This window comes from Charadrius vociferus, unplaced genomic scaffold (assembly GCF_000708025.1).
Source record: "Charadrius vociferus isolate BGI_N301 unplaced genomic scaffold, ASM70802v2 scaffold90, whole genome shotgun sequence".
In the NCBI taxonomy this organism is placed as follows: domain Eukaryota; kingdom Metazoa; phylum Chordata; class Aves; order Charadriiformes; family Charadriidae; genus Charadrius; species Charadrius vociferus.
The window spans coordinates 7,757,560-7,773,080 of NW_009647222.1; the positions used below are offsets into that span (position 1 = coordinate 7,757,560).

At 42.7% G+C, this 15,521-nt stretch overlaps 1 protein-coding gene across 1 annotated transcript in view; it reads right to left on the reverse strand.

Moving 5' to 3' along the window:
- Positions 1-15,521, reverse strand: part of LMNTD1 (lamin tail domain containing 1) — a 136,994-nt gene that overhangs the window by 63,132 nt on the left and 58,341 nt on the right. The gene's annotated exons all lie outside the window — the stretch shown is intronic.

The following is a 15,521-nucleotide window of genomic DNA, read 5'->3' on the forward strand; positions in this document are numbered from 1 at the left end:
TGATGCGGGAAGGGCGCTGTTGGAAGCACATCTAGAACTCTGTATGAAGGAGTAGGGTTTAATTCTGTAATATCCAAACACAATCCCAAGAGCCCGCCTCACCATGAAAATCTGCTTCATGGTGTCAGGGCTCTCACTTCAGCATGCAGTGAATTTTCTCCACAGTACTTCCAATTCGCATGTCTGTAATTTGGTTGCTAATTTAGCCTATCTTTAGCTATCCAGTCTGTAGAAAGAACCCATATGATTAATGCTGTACTATCTAATAATGTTTTCTGTAAAGAGAGTACCAAATCAGGAAGAAGATGATGCATTTCTGTATGACTCTTCTGGATCTCAGGTTCCAACATGATCTACAGTTTATGTGGAGCTGTTAGATCCATTTTTATAGGGAGTTACCAACTGATAGACAGGCCTGGTCTCTAGTAAATTACCAGTAGTAAATTAAAATATTGATAAAGGCTTCATTATCCCCAATTTCCTAGTACTTTATGCTGACCTGCAGAGGCCCGGGAAGGCATTTCTATTCCTCCAAAGAGAATTTAAAGCTGCTTAGATAATAAAGTTTGTATCTGAGCATGGGGCCCTCACTAGCTGCAAGAGGATCCCACTGAATTTTGCAGCAAACACAATCAGAAGAATGTGATAACGTCCCAAGTAATATGAAATAAAAAGAAGCCCATGTGTCTGTGTCATTTTGCTGCAAAACCTTGAGAAAAAAAAATCATGGACAGATTCACCTACACACCCCCCAAAAACCAACTCCATGTTCTCCTCTGAAACCATTCATCCAAATGGAGAGAAAGCTGTGACTGGAGACTATAAACACAGCTCAATGAAGCACAGTTTTTCGCAAGGGCCGCAAAATCAACACATTACAAAAGCTTCCAAAAAAGACATATCTGTAAGCTTAATGGAGCAGTGGAATGCTTGTTCTGAGGAAGGAAGCTACTTTGGATGGGTATCAGGTGAAAGGCAGTTTGACCTGAGGAAAAGAACTACCCTAGAGAGTTAACTGAAGTAAAAACTTCTGGTTTACAGGGAGTTTCCAGAAAGCACTAGCTTATTGCATGGTAATAAATCATGTCTTCTAGAGGCAGGTATTGAGCATGATAAATACTCTCAAGATCTCTAAAGCACTTGTAAGTCTTGGTCTCACTAAACCATGCTGGGACAACCAGTGAAACCTTGTACCATGACAGGCTGACCTGTTACCTACCTCTGGAGCACATTTGAAAAAAATGCCAGTCTTTAAAAATCGTTGTATCCTAACACTTATTTTTCAATGCAAAGCAAAATGTACCAAGTCACACTTTAAAGACAGTTTAAGCTCTCAGAATAAGCAATCTTCCTAGGCCACCATGTTGGTATTATCAGCATTTACAGCAATCTTTCTGGCCCTCCACACATCTAGCTCCCAAAGGCAAGTCCTGGTCACACATCGGACACAGCACATCAAGGATATACATTTAGAAGGATCAAAGGAAAATGAAAGAGCTCCTAACAAGAAATAGATAGAAAACCTAAAGAATGGATAATAAATGCATAAAAAGCTGATGGCTAGATAATTGGTTTCATTAAAAGATAAACATCCCTCTCTCCTAATGACATTACTGTTGGTATTACTCCATCGATACCATCCAGCTTATCATAACCCCTTTATATGACTGCGGAGTCACGTCCTGCTTTCCAAAAGAGCCCCTGCCTTACGCCTGCCTAAAAGAAAGATCAAAGAATCTAGTTCATGACCTGAACTCTTCAGCCATTAGCCAGTAGTTTTCAGCATGGCCTGTAAGTGGTAGATAGCTACATCTCATCAGGGAGAACTAGAAGAATAAACTATCTCAGAAAGAACAGTAAGTATTAAAAAAATGACTATGTATGTAGAACAAAACAGAATGAAAAAGCCATAGTATAAAACACATTCCCCCCCTAATAATGGCTGAAAACCATTTCTTTATTATATTTCCTAGCTTCACAAGTGATGTGAAAAATCGCTCCTCTTCAGAAAAGAATCCAAGATACACAGGACAATGGAATATTTTGGGAGAAGAACCCAGTTAGATTAATATGTCTCCCTGCAATTTTAAAGTCAGAGAATACTTGCAATATCATGAATATATCAAATATTTTAAATACTGGGAAAATGTTAACTGTATTTTCATGAGAGAGATTTTCTCTGCTATTATAAAGGGAGGATTACACAGATGTAATATGATATTCCCTTTATAACTGTGATTAATACTCCTTTAATCATAACTGAATAATTATCTGTAATAAAAACACACAGAATTTGCCTTTTGTGCATTAAGAATCACAGAATTTTCAGAGTTGGAAGGGACCTCTAGAGATCATCTAGTCCAACTCCCCTGCTCAAGCAGGATTGCCCAGAGCACATTACTCAGGACTGCATCCAGGCGGGGCTTGAAAATCTCCAGAGAAGGGGACTCCACAACCTCCCTGGGCAGCCTGTGCCAGTGCTCTGTCACCCGAACCGTAAAGAAGTTTTTCCGTGTATTTGAAGGGAACTTCCTATGTTCTAACTTGTGCCCATTGCCCCTTGTCCTGTCACTGGGAACCACCGAGAAGAGTCTGGCTCCGTCCACAAGAAAGCTTGTTCCTAAGCATAATTTGAACCACACTCCTCCAGAAGGTAGTTTTGTTAAGCGAGGTTAGCCAACCCCAGGCAGGGAAGCAGAACACGCCACTCTCACAGCACACGTAACCGCCCCAGAACAGTTATGTCCATATTCCCTTGAACTCAAAACCCTGCAAGAAAAGCAAAACAGCACTCACAAATACTGTTTTGTTCCAAAGGAGACTGACAGTTGCAAGACCTTGTTATGATCTTAACTGACTATCCCAATGGAAATTCCCAGCAAGCTTTCACTACACCATAGATTGACAGCTGCTAAGATGATGGACAGGAAAGCAGCAAGTTTTAATCTCAGTGCTGCAAAACTGGGTAAATGCCTTTGTTGCTTTGGATGTACAAGAGCCCATAATGTAAGGTATTCCCCTTAAAATCTCATCTGACCAATACAAATACTTCCTCTGCTTTTGGGCTGTAGCAACAGGACTACAATGTGATGTATCTTAGTCTGTATTTTGTAGGGGGTTTGCTTGGGGTTTTTTGTTGTTTTTTTTTTTTCCTACAAGAACACAGGCAAAAGCCTGCCAGCCTTATTCAGCATTTATGCTTACTGGCCCCAACGCATGCTTGCAAGTCAAGATTTGCTGCTATGTTTTGGGATGAAGATATTAGTGCAATGAGAATATAATAAAAGCGTGGCCACATTATCATCAAATAACAACTTGATCAACACACAAGATAATCTAAAACCTAACTTAGCTCCAGCCACAGTCTTGTGCCGTATATTCTGTCTAAACATTTCAGCACATCTCCAGCTGCTGAAGGATTAAATAAGCACCAGCAATGGCACATTTCCAAAAATGCCTCAGTTGATTTCAGAAGCTTCTGGTTTTCTGGATTTCCTATAGCTTCTGGTTCTTGGGGCACTCTAGCACTTTTGGATGTTTTTGAAACGATCTGGATGTTCTGAGATTTGTACCAGGGCAGTCCCCATTGACCAAAAGCAGCTCCCGCAGCCCCCATGGGTAGTTCCTGGCCACTGCATAATTAAAACAATCCACCTGCTCCAAAGCCATTTCCTCAGCGGCGTAGCAATACACACACAGATGTGATACTTTCCTATTATAGCACCCCTCTTTGGGGATGGCGTGCAGGCTGTCACACTCACTGCAGTCATTCTGCCTGTGAAGTTCAGCAAAAAAAACATTAGGCACCAAAAACATTCCAGCAATTCTTTCCCTCGAGTTACAATAAACTTGCTTCCAATTTGTTGTCCAGCCATTGCTAATTTCATTATCATTTCACGCATGGTAATGAGACGCATGCTGGTCACATGACCTCCCCCCTCCCCTCTGGGGCCTAATGAATATATATCATGCATAATTAAGAAGGGCCTGTTTTAGCATACAAATTCATTAGTGTTTTAATATAAAAATGCACAAAAGGGGAATTAATGTTTCATGACAACTAAAATAACCCTTTCTGCTAAAAACGTGACCCCACTGAAAGCATCTATTTATATGTTTTTATTTTCTAATGAAGTCAGTATTTAAAATTCTCCAGACTGCACCACTAAAGACTAGCTGAGTATTTAGAAAATGACAGTGTACAGTTTTGGGCAGATTTCATCCAGATCTCGTAATGTTTTCTAACACACTGGCACGACTGACATGAGTTTCTCCTATTAGTGCAGAAATTTCTCCTCCTCCAACAGCTTGCTATCAACATTTGAAATAGAAGCTGTAGTTTCAGTTTGAATGCCACATCAAACAAGCTGATAAGGCTGTCATTTTTTATTTTTAAGGTATAATTCAAGTGCAGCCTTATATCACTGTCATAAAGATCTCTTTCCACAGCATCCAAGAAATCAGCTGTCAATTTGGGCTTCTCAAATTTTTAGGAGGAGAAGTGGAAAAGTGAGAAGTCGTCTGGAAAGTTGTTATTGAAAATGCAGATGGTGACTTTGTTTTTTTAACCCCTTCATGCTTATTATGAGGATCTCTTAATACTATACTAAAACATAGCATCCTTTGCTAGAGCACACATGTGCCTGGTAACGCTGTCAGCATTCCACCAGCCCAGCACTTATTAATCAACTGAACTGTTTTGGATACGACCAACCCCACAGCAAAGGCTTAGGGTGGCCAAAACTCAGTCTGACTTATGACTGAAAAATGAGGAAAATTAGAAAGATTTAGATGCTTCCTGTGAAAATTAGGGGTAAAATCTAAACCTGGTATGTCCGCAGATTTTTTTTTTTTTTTTTGTATACTTGGAGTGTAACACCCATCTCCAGCTTTGCTGGCCTTGAATTCTAGGTTGTTATGGTTTGAGAAACCCACAACAATTTATTGTTGGGTGGACAATTATTCTATGACCCTTCCCCACCATGGAAGGGAAATTGGGAAAAAACAAGGAAACCTGGGGTTGAAAGATAAACAGAATTAATAGAATAAGACTAGATGATTAACATTAATTACACTAAAGAACCAATATTGAACCTGGTACCAATACAAAATATACAAAGACTATACTCAGCCAATTCCATCAGTAGGAAGCTGTGCACTCCCAGCAGTGGACAGCAAATGTTGGACACAGAGTGCTACGGCTTCAGGAGGAAGGGAAGGCCTCGGGGGTCTGGCACTGGGGCAAGATGTTCTTAGGATGGCAGCCTTCAAGGGAAACACTGAGACCTTGAAACCCATATACCATAGCTGACAATAAAGTAAATATTTTCACAAATTCAGACACTGGAGTCTTCTAAAAGTGCAATCTTCCCAAGTATTAAATGAGAAATTAGTCCTGTGTTGCTCAAACCAGGACATAGGTATTTTTATGTTTTCACAGAAGCATAGAATCAGTCTGACTGGAAGGCACCTCAAGAGACCAGCCTTCTGCCCAAGGGTCAACAGCGAATTAAGACCAAGTCGCTCTGAGTCTTCCAGTCAAGTCTGGGAGACCTCCAACAACAGACATCCACAACTTCTCTGGAAAACCTTGACTTGTCTTCACAGTGACTTTTTTCCTCCTTATCTCAAGTCAGAACCTTCTCTCCTCCAATTTACGACCATTGTGTCCTGTCCTCCTGCTACGACACTTCCATAAAGCACCTGCCTCCACCCTCTCCGTAACCTCTGCACAGGCCAGGCAGGCTGTCACCAGTACCCCTGAGGCCATCTCCTCACATAAGGCTGAGCCCCCCAGCTCCCTCCGCCTCTCCTTAGAGGGCAGGGTCACACAACATGATGGGGAGGGGCAGATTCTTCAGGGATCCTCACTAGACACGATGATACAACAGTGGCATTGTTACGATCAAACCTGTATTTTCACCTGTACCCTCTGCAGACCAGGTCATTTTACCACTTTAACATTTAACACATACAAAGCTCATGCAGCCCAGTGGAGGAAGCAGCCACTGGTGGAGGCACCTCAGTTGTCCCGGGTGGCCGGGACCCCTGGAAAGGAGAAGCTAGTAGGTGACCAGCTAGCCCACAGCTACTGGCTGCCCACCCCACAAGATGGTGCACCAGGGGCTAGGGGGTTAGGAGACAGCGGCCACAGGCAGGTGGTTCCAGCTCCTGACCCACTGAACTCCCACCAGTTTATCAACACCTTTCAGTTTAGCTAATAGCTTTTCTTCTGCAAACAGTGGCCAGCAGGTCAAGGGAGGTGATTCTGCCCCTCTACTCCACTCTCGTGAGATCCCACCCGGAGTACTGCATCCAGCTCTGGAGTCCTCAACATAAGAAAGACACGGCCCTGCTGGAACGTGTCCAGAGGAGAGCCACGAGGATGATCCAAGGGCTGGAGCACCTCTCCTATGAAGAGAGGCTGAGAGAGTTGGGGCTGTTCAGCCTGAAGAAGAGAAGGCTCCGGGGAGATCTTATTGCAGCATTCCAGTACCTAAAGGGGGCCTACAGGAGAGCTGGGGAAGGACTTTTTACTAGGGTATGTAGTGACAGGATGAGGGGGAATGGATATAAACTGGAAGAGGGCAGGTTTAGATTAAACATTAGGAAGAAGTTTTTTACTTTGAGGGTTGTAAGGCAGTGGAACAGGTTGCCCAGAGAGGTTGTTGAGGCCCCATCCCTGGAGGTGTTCAAGGCCAGGCTGGACGTGGCCTTGGGCAACCTGGTCTAGTTGGAGGTGTCCCTGCCCATGGCAGGGGGGTTGGAAACTCAATGATCTTCAAGGTCCTTTCCAACCTAAACCATTCTATGATTCTATGATTAAGGAATAATTTCTGAAGCAGTAAAAGTTGCAATTAAGCCCTGCTGCCTGAAGGCCCCTGGTTCCCAAAAGGACTCTGGGCCAAGAGCTCATGGCTTTCCAAAGGTCACCTCCAGCTGCCTCTCTTCAAGAGGCTGCTGTTTTCATCAGTCCCCTCAGCAGGGCATTACACAATGCAGGAGGCAATAAAAGCTGAATATGCCCAGCCAGAAGCACAGGATTTCAGAAAAATGGAAGCCCAAAGCTGACTGAGCTGGAAGAAAGTTCCTGTAGTACAGCTGTGTGTTTCCAGTGCCTTGTTTCGGTGCCCTTGCCAGTCACCTAAAAGTGCTGAAGCACCATAGCACTTCAGTACACTATTTTTGAAAACTTGAGCATAACAAGTTTTTTAATACAGGTTTATGGACACATACACAGTTTGTGTTTTAAAAGAGCTCTTGTAGCTGTTCATTCACAAAACTCGAGTGCCTTTATGGTCTGCAGTGAGAAGATGAAATTTAAGAGGCTGGCTTCAAGCATGCAGGATGTCCTTTGCTACTCCTGTAAAAAACATTACCTAGTTCTGTGCTGAATTCAAGCCTCACTCAACAAATGCTCAGCACTTTTAGGCCAGCAGACAGGTTTTCCCTGGGATCCCTGTGCACTGAGCATCCCCGGCTCACAGGTGCAGTGGCTGAGCGGAGGTCACCCTCCCATGCTCACTTGTCTCCTGGGGCACTGGAACCTCTAGCTACCAGATCATCCCTCTCCTACCATTGCACCATTTGTGTGGCATGGAGGCTGGAAGAAGTGGGCTTTCCAGGATGGAAAAAAGACAAAATCTTGGATGGAGGGAGTGGCAGTAGAGAAAGGAATTCAGGACAGAGCTGAGGAAGGCTATAACTTCTTCAGATGGGGATAAGAGATCTTTAGGTGTGGAGGCTGGAAATGGAATCGAACAGTAGAAGAGAAGAGCAACCAGTACAAACAGTGGCTGATGTGTAGTGAAAAGGTAGGAATCAAGATGGGAACACAGGACTGGCTCTTATGGCATTACCCCCTTCCCTGTGGTTGTTTGAAAAGGTGCATCTACCCCACATATTCCCACTTACCACAGGCCAGAGCTCCCAAGATCCTAAGAGAGGCTGAGAACAAGTGGTCAAAGATGTGAAGATTCAGATGGGTAAAAATTGCAACTGGGACAAGGAACTGCACAACTGATACAAGCGGATACTGCTGAGGTTGAAGGGACACAGCCTCTCCTGAAGGCGATTTCCTCTGAAATAGAAACCAGGACCCCAGAGCTGCCCAGTGTATGAGCTATTAGCACCTCTCTGCGAAACTCACTGCTGTCCTGTGCCTCCTCCAGTGCCTGCTCACATATTAGATGACAGTCTGCTATTGCTGTTTCTTACTCACTCAAGCAGCAGAGTCTGTAGCGTAGATCCAAAGATTCAGCCCTGCTGGTAAGCAAGAGAATGAAATGACACATGCAGATATTTCACCTGCTAATGCTTTTAAGAATCTAGAAAAAAAGGTGAGAAGTTGAAGAATGCATGGTGGGATCCCTGTTTTGATGCAAAGAGGATGTTGAATAAATTTTAAGAAAGCTACATCACCTTTTTTTTGTTATTGAGACAGGACTAAGCATGGATGAAGAGAGACATTGAGTGCTCCAAATTCAACACACATCCGTCTCCCAATAGGAGAATTCCAGCAGAACCATTCAGCTCCAGCCAGTAAACCTCATACATCTAGAAGAAAAATGATGTAACTATGTTATAGTCATAGCACGTAACATTCATCCCACCTAACTTTGGCCAGCTATCCTAAAGGAAGCTGTTCAGATTCCCCTCATGTGCAGTGGAGAAAAATTTTACCTGTTCCTAATTCTTCTCTTTATGAAAAATAAAAAATAAAAATGTTAAATGTTCAGATTGATCAATCACTAAATTGTCCCATTGATTGTAAAAGAAAAGAGGAGGAACAACTTAAAATGTAGTCGGTCTAGATTAAGTAAGAAATATTTTACTACTAACCTCTCTGGAATGACTGTATACTCTCGGTTCCTTTGTTTTAATGCTTGATTTCCCAGCAAGGTCACAACATGAAGCTTGAAAACGTATTTTGAAATGACTGCAGAATTTCTTTAGAATCACACATTCACCAGCCACTTGTAAGGTAAAATGTGAGCAGAAAAGATTAATTGAATCCTGTTGGACGTACTGAGGAAAACAAAAATTAAGTTGAAAAATAGAAACAACAGGAAAAAGCAGTTCATGCACTGACATCAGGTCAGTTCAGAGAAAAATTCTGCTACTTAAAAGTACCAGAAAATGTATTATACTGTCCTTCCATCAAATGACATAGTATTTGTACAGTATAGAGGGACTGTGAAAATTAAGATGCTACAGGGAAAGTAAAATCCTGTGACATGTATAATGAAAGAAAAGACACCGACCACTCTATGAAGTAAATGCAGTAAGTAGAAAAAGAATTAGTGGCCTTTACCAGAATCTTTTAACTCCTTTGCAAGTTCTTGGATATAACTCCAACCTCTCAATAGGTGCAAAGGAAGACAAAAAAGCCAGACAGAATAAAATGGAATAGAATATTTCGGTTGGAAGGGACCTACAACAATCATCTAGTCCAACTGCAAATAGTCAGGTGTCCAGAGGAGGGCAACTTTTAGACTCTTGCAATTCCAACAACGGGAGTGAAAATCAGCTACCAAATGGGGTTTGTGTCACGGAGAATATGAATCCAGTGGCAGGAACATTTGTTCTTAGAAACGAAATTATGTTGATCCTATAAATGAAGAAACTGTCAATGAGCCTGAGCTGATATTTGTATCTGCAGCAGAAAGCCACAAATGCCAAAATGAGAACAGGGAACCTTAACAGAAGACAAATTCAAGGTCACCCAAGTTGCAAAGCAGAAATAGTGAAGCTAAAACCCTTCATCTATTGACAAGCTCACCCACAGGGTTTATTTAACTGATAAATACTTAAAAACTGTGAAATATACTTTAATGGACTGGCTTGTGAGTTAATGAACCAGCACATTCCTCTAGATAGAATCAGAACAGCTTGGCTGAGATTTCTAAACTGTGATGGCTTTGACTCATGTGCCAGATGCCTGTACTTTTGCGCCAGGTATTCTTGCTGTTTCTCTGAACTTTTAAAAGCCCTTGGTCTTTTACACAGTGACAATTTGAAATTTCCAAGAATCACCTTTTTCTGATTTCTGATTGTCAAAATAAAAAGTAGGTTTTTTAGATCTGTTTTGCCTTACTACCTCATGGCCTTGCTCTGGTCAGTGTTTTTGCTCTAATAAAAATGCATCATTTTTTAATAATGTAGCCCTCTGTGCAATTAGAGAGTGTGATATAATACTGCAGTTTACTTTTCAGACTGTGGGCCTTGAGCATAAAAGGACAGTCCTTAGTTGCCCAGCCTGTGCTCTGCTCCTGGTAGCCTTTACCGCAGGACAAGTCTTGAGAGTCTTAAATACTGGGTATATTATCATGGCAGCATCGCAAACTACCATCGCTCTCAAGGCTCTTCGCCTTCCTTTTCGACTTCTACCAAAGTGCCCTGGATTTTAATGGGAGCCCACAATGCTCCAAGGAGGCGAGCAACAGAAATGAGTCCAGGCTGCATGTCCTAGTCACAGATACAGCTTTCTGGAGTCCTTCAGAGCCCCTCCTGTATACAGGAATATATAACGGCCATGGAGAGGAAGGACTTCAAGAAAATGTGTCATAACAAAAAGAGGAAGGCAAATGCCTTCCCATAACCTTAGAGATATTACCCCTATCGTAACTTCAGTGTTCATGCAGGAACACCCGACTATCAGCTTGCTCCTGTGCCAGATGTAGAAAGTCTCCCAGGCTTTCTCCACAATTTAAAGAGAGTGCTAGCACCAGCCAGGAGACACTGCCAGATGCAGAAAGTTTTAAGGCAAACTAATGGTGTTGGATACTCTCCTGCTCTAATCTCAATTTAAATTAGTAACTAGAGGCAACACACTGGGAGCTTTTCTAGTCTACTTCCTCAAGAAATAAATCAAATCTCAAATAAAATATTCAACATTTGGAGGCTGAGCACAGAATGCTGCAAGTCTGAGCACAGCCCTTAGTGCCCACTGAAGAAGCACTTTTCCTAAGATGCTGGAAATGTAGGCAGCTCAGTTTGACACCACGTCCAGTTTTATTTGGTTTAGAATATATGATCTTCTGGAGGCATGCAAAATGATCCAGGGTGCTGCAGGGTATTTCACCGTTACCTCTCTTCACCCTTGTATTTCTCCTCTTCTTTTTGATCTATTGCTATCCACCGCCTAGGGCTTACCTCATATGCTGTACAAGCCACTGTCTGATCCATCCTCTCCTATCCTGTTGGCCACCGCCAGCCGAACCCACTACACCCAAACTGCTGATATTGTGACAGGTCCGAAGTCAACACTTCGTAAGGCAGTAGCTTTTATCAGAAGGAGGTAGGAACTCCAGCACTGGCAGCAGTGCCAGCCCTGACCAACAAAGATATTTTTGAGAATGATATTCTTGGCACCTTACGGCATCTTTAACAAAGCTGGCAGTGACAGCTGAAAACCTGCCAGGTAGATTTGCCCAGAAGAAGGAAATGGGATGTGGTAGGGTGTGGTGGTGAAGAGAAGAGAATATTTCACAGCATATTCGCATTTTCTCACACATATATCTCACCCCTTAACATTTGGGAAAGGAGGGACATTACTTTGAGGGGCGTGCCCCATTCAAACAAACAAGACAGTGTTAATGGACCAAAGAGATCCATCAGCCTTGCAAAACCCACCTCTTCTTTTCCAATCTGACCTGACAGATCAGCGCAATACTTAGGGGGCACAAGCCCCGTCTAAATCAATACTCTGGTAAGCTCATAGCAAGGACAAAATGAATTGTGTACAAATGAAGGCTCAGACAAAAGATTTGGGTTTCATATCAAGATCTTCTGCTTGCCAGCTGCACAGCTTCAGATACAGCATTTGTAGGGCTCTATGCAAGTAAAGCCAGAAGAACACATACCTACAAGATTAAAGCTCTATTATACTCAAAAACCATGTGCACAGCTCCAGTAAAGGCTGAAACCTGAAAGTCTAAAGGCCCTCACACTGCAGCTGTTTGCTGAAACTCAGTGATGCTCAGACAGAAATACATTAGTCTTACAGAGACATATCCATATAACCACTAATTTCAGCTCCTGCTCCCTGTAAAATGTGGATAACAATTGCTTTCTCTCCTGGATGCTGTGAAGTACAGTGTTTTAACATTTGTCAACTACTTTGTGGTCCTCATGCAACAAGAATCACTTTTTTGGGTGCCATGTTATTCTGCCAGTCAAAACAGTTGGCTCTCACTGCCAGGGTGGTTGAATTTCTCAGGGGTGGGTGAAAGCAATCACATTAAAATGAAAAAAAAAACACCCCTAACTGGAAACATTTCAAATGGAAAAACAAATATAACTTTGTGACAAAGATCAAAACTGTCTTTATAAAAAAAAAAAAAAAAAACAAACAAACAAACAAACAAAAACCAAACAAAACCAAACCAAAAAAAGTCAAACTGAAAAAAAACCCTAACAAATGAAACCCCTCTTCAAACTGTAAAGTTCCACTTCATTCCCTGGTGAGAGCTAGTAGACTTACAGAAATACTAGGCAAAACAGCTATGCTTCTAGTGTTATTGACTGGACAAGACAAAGAGAGCTGAACCACAAAAGAGCCCATTTTCATGTATTCTCCATACCAAGATGACATTCAAAGAAGTTTACATCAAGAAGGCCATCCAAGTTCTTATAACCACATTTACTACTACAGGGGAACTGGAACTGAATCCAGAGATTGTTTTAGCTACAGAATTCCATGAAGTCTGTAGAGCCTGGCATACCAAACTAGCACTACGGACCTCTCTTCCATACTGAAAAACCAACCGTGCCCAGGGAACCAGATACAGTGGGGTTCTTCCTAACATTGACTCAGCAGAACTTTGTTCTTCAAAGTAAAGGAAAACTAAATGTTTTATGGCTTTGCTTCTGGAAAGTACTGCCTCATACCACCTGCTTTTTAGATCAAGGGCAATAGCATGGATTCCAGGCATGGTTAGAGCACAGTTGTGTCCGTTCTGCAAAGTGCACCTGGTTTCTCTAGTAGCTGGGACCAGGTCCAAAGGACACAGCTATTTATACAACAATACCTTCTACAGCTTCCGGTAGACGTGGTCACACTGGAGAACAGTCTTGGCCTGCCTGACTTCTTGCCCTAGATTTGGACTCAGTTAGCACAGTGCGTGCAAGGATAGCTGTGTTAGGCATCCTCTGTACCGACTACTATGGCAATAATAGACAAAAGCAGAGTTTGGGCATTCTGTTTCAGAATAACCCCATCAGGGAACAACCAAGATTACCTCATGGTCTCCAATGAAGGAGATGCCTGCATTTCATAATGGGCAACAACGTCATCAGCTGGGAGTGCTGCGCCCCTATGCCTGACTTGCCCCTAATGTATGTCACAGAAACAAATAGGGACATTCAGAGGATTTCACAAAGCCCTTCAGTTGTTGATGACTGGGCCACATGACTGCATTTACGTGTGAGGCAAGTGAATATTTTTTAATTATTTATTTCACACCCCTGCAGGAAAAAAGGTCATTGGAAGTGATCATCTGTGTCTGGGATCTGACTGTGCAGAGGCTGGGGAGAGCACCTACACGGGGGTGACCAACCTCGTGCCTCGCTGGCGAGGCCGTGGTGTGCCAGCTCTGACTGCCACCTTGCAGAGCGCACGCGGTCACTGGCCTCAATCAAGAGGAGCTGAGCAAGGAAAAAGATGACTCTCTGAGAGGGAAAACGCCCAACAAGAGAATGTAATGGAGCAATAAGCTTCTTCCTATGCAATCTTCAGCACGCTGCCAAACCTTCTCGCGGCAGTGTGACGGGCAGACAAAAGCCTTTTTCAGCTGTAACACGTTACATAGTCCTGGCCAACAACTGCAGCTATCTCCTAGCGCCTTTTAGGGGCTTGCATGCATGTGCTGTTCTGCTTGCAGGCCAAGGGAAAGCCAGCCTTAGCACTTATCAAACGTACAGATACAAAATGCTTATTGCAGTACTGCTGGCACGCAGCATATGGTTAGCCTGATTTATTTCTATTGAAACAGAAGCCGGCATTTCTTCATGCTGAGTCCTGCCATGGTAAAAATAAGGGGCAGTCTGTGTCCTGGAGAGCTTAATTCAGCGATAAAGATGACATTTTGTCCTTGCCCTCTTCCATCATTTCTGGATGCAGGCACTTGAATAAAAGGAAGCCAAAGTACTGTATATTATACCTCATGCATTTCATTTCCTAGGAACTAAGCAGCGAGTGTTGCTTATGCAGTCTTAAAATGAAAGCGTGTTACAGGAACACACTGTCCATTTCTGTGTTTATACCACTCAGGAAAAAAATTTAAAAGGATTCACCCAGGAGCAAGACATTTTTTCCCACAGGACTGCTGGAACATTAGGTTTCTATTCTGTCCGTATGCACGTCTGTATTTCTCAGAGACACTCAGGGGAGCTATGGTTTTCAACTATGTGCAGAGGCAGCGAGGGCAAATTACCATAAAATTAACATGCCATGCTTCAGATCGTAATCCACATGAGGGGAATGACAAACCCACACTCCCTCTCCAAAAGCTGACTAGATCCCTGAGCCTGACTTCATTTAAGGATAAGCAGGAACCACATGGGAGAAGCGAAGCTGTGACCAGAGCCAAGGGATGGGCCCCACCTCTAGGTCATCAGGGTTGGTCCTGCTCCACTAGACCCAATTGCAGGGAGAGGGAAAGCCGACAGTTAAGCTATGGTGGCATCAGCTGCCTGTGCATGCAGCTCAGACAAACAGATCTGTGCCAGTCCTGAGCAAAGCAACAGGGATGAGGTAGTCTTCTCCCAAAGCAACATACATCTTAGAGCTTCGTCCGCTTGGGCACTCACTACAACAAACCAGCTGCTGCCGATGTGTTGTCACAACAACTTCCACCTGCGTTACATGCAAATACTGCTTGATAATTAATAAGGACACTGTTTGAAGCAGCATTTTGCCAAGATATTGGGCCAAATGACAATGCATGTACTCCTGCAGTTTAAACCACTAAAACATTACTCTCTGCTGCCTGTCCTGAAGAGTTACTCTGCAATGAGAAAGAACTGCTGCATCGTGCCCTTACAGAGATGAACTGTTCCCCATATACACATCTGAATGTTTGAGACAAATTGGGATATAAGGCATTATAGAAATAGAGGTTATTAATAACAATGGATGATATGTAAAATTCAGTGACTCATTGTCAGGACGTACCTCACAATACCAGTCAAGTTATAACATTTAAAAACAATTACATGCTAGCTGAATATATTTGCCTTATTTTGCAATATACTAAATATTAAACTTTCCCTTTCATGTTTGCATAATAAATCTGAATGGAACTTTCTATTGCATTCACACTTGGATGATTGCTTTTGGTTATTTCATAGCACATGCTTTGTTCGGGGGGAAGGAATAAAATTAAGCTTTTATTACAAAACTGTAAAACAAAATTAAATGTGAATGTTTGCCAGCTGTAGAAAGGTGATTAACATACTTCATGTTAACTCACAGGTGGCACTTGTTGTCACTGACGAGTAACTGCTGATGATATTATTGT